The sequence below is a fragment of the Enhydra lutris genome, unplaced genomic scaffold (genome assembly GCF_002288905.1).
Source record: "Enhydra lutris kenyoni isolate GAN:26980312 unplaced genomic scaffold, ASM228890v2 scaffoldscaffold29, whole genome shotgun sequence".
In the NCBI taxonomy this organism is placed as follows: domain Eukaryota; kingdom Metazoa; phylum Chordata; class Mammalia; order Carnivora; family Mustelidae; genus Enhydra; species Enhydra lutris.
Window position 1 is genome coordinate 19,542,234 of NW_019154113.1, and position 7,369 is coordinate 19,549,602.

Sequence of the window (7,369 nt, forward strand, 5' to 3'; positions counted from 1 at the left end):
GGCGCCGCCGCGCCGCCCGGGGAAGCGCCGCCCGCTGTGGCGGCCCGCGAACGACTAAATCAGCGCAGCTGGTGCGAGGCCGTGCCCCCGCCGACAGGGAGCCCTCGCCGGGGGCCGGCGCGGAGGTGTCTGCCCCCGCCGGGCTTGAAGGCACTTGTCGGCAAAGACACAGACGTGTCCGTGTTTGCCTCTCCCGGGAAGGGCGAAACGCTCTGAAGTTCCCTGGCTCGGGTCTCCGGGGATGATTCGGGCGCCCTCGGGGTCCCACCGCGGCCAAGGAGGAGGGCCGCGCCCCCCTCGCCCGCGGGAAGTTTATTTCCGGAGGAAGCGTGGGCGCGCGTCGCGGGAGGTGGGGAAAGGGGGTCCGCGGGAGGTGGGGAAAGGGGGTCCCCGGGAGGCTGTAAGACCTCAGAAAGCACCCCCTTCCTTCGGGCCGGGAGTTCCTGCCCCGGCTGCCTTGCTGTCCCAGCGCGAGGGACTTCGCTCTCGGAGCCTCAGTTGTTTCCCTTGTAAAATGGGATTCCGTTGTTACCTCTGCTATAGGCCGCTGAGGGTAAAGGAATTAAATGTCCCGGGAACACCGAACCGGGGCTTGGCCCGCAGATGGGGACGGAGCCGATGGGGAGGAGCCTCTGGGAGAACCGGCTTCCTGGGCCTGAGAAGCCACGAGGCTGCATCGCCCGCAGCTGCTGCGGCCGGCGCGGCTCTCCCGACGCCCCGGGGCAGGCAGACACAGAACCTGAGCACAATCAGGCCTTCTCCCGCTTCCCTTTCCAGTTCCCTAAAAAGACCCTCTGGAGACTGGACTGGATGGGGGAGGGGGCCCAGCTTCCTCCTCCCGCGGTGCATTATACCCACCTGGCTGCTGGTGTCCGTCCTGGGGCAGGCGACAAAACGCGTCCTGCATCCCAGGCTTGGAGGGGGGGAAGATGCAGGTCGGAAAGAAAGAGCGCGTTGCAGTCAGGCAGACCGGCAGGCAGGCAGCGGTGCCTGGTTCTCGCTCGAGAAGGCGCAGACCTCTGAGGGTAAGAGGGGGGAAAGGGCCAACAGCGTGTATGTGGGAGAAATTGTGGGTCCGTGGGCTCCTTGAGGTCCAGAGGGCTCTGTTGCCTCTCCACAGGCTAGACGCACATTCCTGGCCTTCTGGCCCCCTAAGTGTCTTGGTCTGCGGTGTGGGACCCTTCCTCCTAAGTGTGAGGCCACCTGCCTTACAGGTGTTGGGAGGATTCATGTTTTTTCACATGGAAGATTTAGGATGAAGCTTTGCTTTGCGAATTCCAAACCTAAACTCCTCACCTTCCATTTCTCGGTGCACTTCCCCTCCCCCGGCCAGCCAGGGCTCAACCTTGAGGCCTTCCTGCTCCTCTCTTCTCCGTCCCCCCTCGTGACACAAGGTGTCCTTCAAGGTGCTTCTCAAATGTCACCGCTTCTCAGAAGTCTCCCGGGACCCACCAACCCATGGCTCATCTCGGTGGTTTCTGTGCCGTGACCTGCTGTAGCAGACAAAGCTCGGGGTTTGGAGTGAGAATGACCCAGATGAAGCCAGTTCCCAGCAACTGGAAACTGGCCGAGGAAGTCGGCTTTCCTGGCTCACTGTCCTTGTCCATAAAAGCAGGCATGATACCATGTCCCTGGCCAGACTGGTGGGGTTAAGTAAAATTGTCTCTGTTCTACAAACGCTGCTTTCTTCCCCTCCGCTCTGCTGGACATAAAGCTGGTTTTTGTATTTATTATTGCAGTAATTTAATATTGCAGTATTATCGAATGGCCATATATGCTTCCGATTAATATACCAAATGTTTTAAGTCCCAGGCAGCGGCCCACTTTTAGTACCTTTAATCTGTCCAGTGGAAGAGTTTTGGTCAGCAACGTGGTGTTGGTTGCAACTGAATTATATTTGCTTTAGCAAAAATTTCCCACTAGCAACAAATACTAGGATGAACCCGTTTTACTCTTTTTCTGGTTGAAAACACAAGGAAGATTCTGGCAATACAGAATTTGAAAAGCATCAAAACAGACTGCTTCTCCCAACACACACCATCCGGATCAATGGACACATTTCTTCAAATACGACAATTTTGACCTATATCGAAGGAGTCAGTAGGTCTAGATGAAAACTGCTAATTAATTTTTTGCAGGTTCGTTTGGAATCGGGTATCTGATATTACCGTGCGACTTCCGAAATCAGTTCTCAGATTTATTTCCAGATCTGATGGGCTTCTCTGCCATTCCTTGGAAACACGGAAGCAGAAGCTGGGACCGAGAAACCACCCCTTTGTGTAAAAAAGAATATGTCACCGGCTGGGTAAAGACTGTTGAGATCACGCTTCTGTTCTCCTACTGCTCAGTGGTGGGACCTGCATGTGACCTTCACCTTCTCTAGGCCTGGCCAATGTGGGCATCCCCGAGGGCCCCTCCTGCTCTCGGAGTCCTTACTTGCTGCTTTCTGTGTTTCAATCTTGTCATTTTCCTTTTGTGTTCAATTCCTTGTCTTAGCACTAAAAACAGAATGTTTTCCTGAACCTTATATTACCAGGGATTAAAAAAAAAAAAAAAACTTTATGAAAAAGAAGAAAAGCTGAGAAGACACAAAATCAGAAAAAATCTGTCTCTTCTTAACTGAGACCAGGTTGGGTTGCTGTGTCTGAGGGAGGCCTTTCCCCTGGTGGGTGGGTGTACCGTGACTGCTCACCCTGACATAGGCTGGGGTCTATTTTGAGGTCCCAGGCAGGTTAAGTCGGAGGGAAGCCAGGGCAAGTGGGGGCCGTGTGAACCAAGAAAGCCTGTGCCTGTCTGAAGTGGGCAGTTGTTAGCCAGGAATGTGAGCTCGGTTTTGCCAGATTTCCTGAGTTTTCAAGAGAAGCTGAAAATATTCTGATATCTAGAAGTTGGCAACTAATTCACATTTTTGATAGATATGGTGCGAGTCAAACAAAATATGTTTGTAGGCTGGGTCTGGCCAACGTGCTGTTCATTTGCACCTTCTGCTACATACAGTGACGTCTTCTTGAGGCCTGGGCTTAATTCCTAATAGGTGCACAGTAAACTTCCGCAGATTGTCTATTAAGTCTTGACAGCAAACGGCTCACAGCCTGCCTGAGCTTAAAATGCGATTCTCAGAAGCCACACAGAGATTAGTAATGACCTTTTTGTGTTGCATCGAAAGTCCACTAATGGGCTGGTAAGCTTTTCCAATATTTACACTCGGGGAAGAATTGCTCTAGTCGTTAATAATTCTGTTAAATACAGAATCTCTTCTCTGTGGGAAGTGTGAAATTTTTCCCCAGTGGGGACAAATGAATTTCCAAAAAGATTTTTTTTAATTAAAAAAAGGCATTTTTAATCATGGGACCATTGTATTAAAAAGAAACACCTTTAGCTGGGGAGGTTTGGGCACTAATGATGAAAGCCACATACTGGAGCAGAACAGGTAGGCTGCTGCCTCCCACCTGAGTCTCCCCGTAGCTCCAGGGGGGAGCCAGCCCCGGGGCTGTGGGCGGCACGGTGTGAGGGTCAAAGGGACAGGGCCGGCCAAGGCATTGGACATGGCTGGGTGGCCAGAGAGTTGTGGCTCTGTCAGAGACCTTCCAAGATGGCCTTGCCTGAGTCTTCCACATTCCTCTGAGGACAGTGTTGGGAAACAGCGGGAGGCAAGAGTCACATTTGTGCCGTCACCTCCCAGCCCAGACGCAGACACCTGGTGGTGGCAGGTCTGGGCACATCTGCAGCTCAGCTCAGCATGGGATCCTGACTAAGCAGTGTTTGGGCCAAGCTGCCCCCCCACCCCCCCCCCCCCCAACCCCAGCTGCCTGCCGGGGGGCAGGTCTGGCTCAGATGTCGCAAGTTCTTCCCTCTGGCCGCAGGGCTGCTCCTTATTGAGAGAGAGAGGAAGCCATTCCAAAGGTGGTGGCAGAAGACCATTCCTGTTCCTTCATCTTGCACACAGCGGGAGCATCCAAGGGACAAAACGACGCACCCAGCCTGGGCTACACAGAGAGGAACGCTCCACGGGCGCGTCGCACTGTAGCTCACGGTGGTCCAGATGGCCAGAGCTCCAAGGGGGGATGTCAGTGAGGAAGTGATAAACGTGATCGTAAATTCCAAACTGAAAAACCCAAGCCTGATGCGTCTTCTGAGTGCACGTGTCCGGGGTGCAGGTTGGAAGCGTCAGCGGCGCCTTCTGTCACCAGACAAGAGCACTCACCTCCTGCACGGACAAGGGGAGAGCTCAGGACGCTTCTTCCAAGGGGAAGGCTGGGGGAGAACATGGCCGGTTTGGCTACCATTGTTTGGGTATGTCTGGGTGCAGGAAGTCTGTCCTCCATGGCCTTTCCACAGTCAAGGCTGGGATCTGCCCTCTGACCAGCTACTTCTCTCCTCACCAAGGTGGTGGGAGGACTGTCACAGACCGCCTCCTCCCTGGACACTTTACTGACTACTCCAGTTACATCTCTGAACTTAATGGGACTCTATTTCCAACGGAAGCGCAGAAGCAATCCTTCCTTGTTGGAAATCCCTGCGACTGGCACTTTGCGTGTGGAGCTGATTAATTTGGGGGGCGGGTGGCGGATTTTATGTGGACGGGACAGGCGCTGCTTTCACAAGTTATGGGAGGCTGGTGAACATGCGTCAGAAGGAAAGTTTTAAGGTTCATCATACCATGGAGTGTGGCGCCTCCTGCACATTTCATGACCCATTATCCGAACCTTAAGGGAAAATATCTGTGTTTCTGTAACAGAGAACTCCAACTTGGTTTCGTGTTGCTTTTGGAAATTGGGAAGAAAGGTTTAGGGAAGATGGACTTTAGGACAGATTTTTAAATCATTCTCAATTACTAACTTACATCAAACTTCAAAACCATTTCTTTGGGGATTTTCGGGGTATTCTTCGGGGAAAAGAGAGTTATGAAGAAACAAACTTAGAGTTAACCCATTTTGTTATGTTTTTGAAAAAGTAAAGCCATCTTTAAAGATCTGACTTAGCAAGTGTAGAGGGAAAATGGATTTCTCTTTACAGAGCTTGTGTCTGATATGGAATAAAAATCAATTAGTGATCCAGAGTCTGCGTATGAAGAAGGACTGTAGCAGATATTATGCTGGGATTGCCTCCTCAGACCTCCACTCTATGCCTACCTACCCTAGCAGGTGGCAGCCATATCATCTGGGGAGGCACCCAACCTCAATTCCACAGGTGATTGGTATAGGTAACCCATGCATAAACCAATCAGCACCTGGATGGTTTTCTGGCCACAGAGATTGGCTTCAGAATGGCCCAATCAGCTCAAAGCTCAGGACTTTTGTTCGGTGGTCATGAGAAGCCAAGTTTTTTTCTACAGTTGTGAAGAAAAGAGCCATGTGATCCCTGTTGTTGCTGGTAGCATCTTGTGCTAATGGAAAATCGGAAGGGGAACAGAACTGACACATGGCGTCGGGTAGAGTTCAGAGAATTGTGGGTAAAGTCAACTGAAGCCCTGATCAAACCATGCCTGAAGCCTTTGGCCTTTTTTTGTGAACAATTAAATCATTTGTGTCATTTAAGCCAATTTGAGATTTTGTTGTTGTTGTTTGTTTTGTAGAGTAGGGAAGTAGAAAGCTTCTCAACTGATATAGAAACTTACATTCAGTTTTACTGGAAGATTATTTTGGGATGAAGAATAAAGGAAATACCAAGTGTCCTCTGGCATAACAGTCTTTCTTCTCTCACTTTTAGATGACATTAGTGATAGGAAGGTCAGGAGACACTCTTCTAACACAGGTCCTCAATCCACAAACCCTGGGCCAAGACAGGAGTTTCTTCTAATCACAGCACGTTGATGCTGGAGTCATGATTTTCTCCTTGATCTGAAGTATTTTCCAGAAGAGCACTGACCACATATTTTAATTTTTGAAGAGACTTTTCCTTCTTGGCTTTGAGATCTTGGAGAGTAAGTTCTGCTGATTTTCATGCTAAAATATGGCCTTTACCTATAAATGTATAAATGAAGAGATTTAAAAACACATTCCTGACTTGTAGCTTCTTAAAAGTACCCTCTTGTAAATGGCATAATTGAGGACTTCTACAAATGTAATTGCTAACTGCACTTGGAAATCCACTTTGTCAAACTGTGGCTTCTAACACCTTGTCTTCGACACCGAATCAGCTTTGATACTGATGTTTCCCAGAGGTGTGGCTTTTAATCCTCAAATTACAACACAAGTTTCAACAGGCCAGGGTTTTCCCCCCCACCCCTGTCACCAGGAGTTTAGTAATTAACAAAAGGCCCCAGCACTAATGGTTTATCAAAAGGCCAGTAAGCACGTAAGAGCCTTTCCACAGGAAACAGACCTGGTACGCTCAGTGAAGGAACGTATTTAAGGAGCACCCCCCACCCCCGGCCCCGGTTCTGTGTTTTGTCCTTTGGGGCTCCGTCACTGAAGTTCAACGGCAGCCTGTGAAAACGTGGCCAGATGCAAGCCCTGGGCAATGATCCTCGACAGGAGCAAAATCCAGTGACCTCCTTCACGACCAGTTTGGAGTTACACACCTTCCCACCGTGTTCACAGCCATGGGGATTTTGCAACAGGCTTTGCTACACATGCTTTCATAAAAGCTAGTGGTTTTGTTGGGAGTCTGAAGCAAGGCGTGTAACAGCCAGTGAGTAACCCACAAGTAATGCCCGTGGTGACAATTTTGCTTTGTTCTGCTGGAGTGCGAGAAGCCGAGTCAGGACACGGGTCGTTCTTCATGAGTGTTGGGAAAGGAAAGTCTGTGTGTTCCGAGGGGAATGTTCTCTTTATCTGAGGTGACTGCCAAGTCTTAAACACTAAAACATGTAGGTGTACTTGAGTAAAGAGAAGGCATTGACATTTCAAAGATAGCTTGAGAGGAGGAGAGAAAAAAGAGGAACTGGGGTCTTGGGCAGGGATGGGAGTCTACCCCTGGGAAGGTAACCTTTCGTGGAAGCCCGGGGTCCTCCGATTCTGATGGCGGGGTCCACACACATCCTCAAGCTCGGGTCTTCACGGAGCAGGCTTTCTGCTTGACCCTCTCCTCTCACTTTCTCTCTTCGGGACACCCCTAATGGATTGCAGATGTCCCATTTGGTTAGAAGCACGTTCCAGATACATCTGCCCTTCTTGCTTTTATGCAAAAAACACCTGCAAATCTTTATCTTTGGTTAGATTTACCACACATTGGAAGCTTTGAAATTTTGGTCCAGTGGGGAAGTGGAGCATGTCACCACCCTCCTTCTCAAGTTGGATTCCATAACGGACAATAGCCCTTGGGGAGATGTTTTCATTTTTCTTTAAGGATAATGGGAAGGCTTGAATAGCCTCAGACCTGCTCGGCTGAAGGCTAATTAATTTCTTTAATCCTACAGAATCTTTGG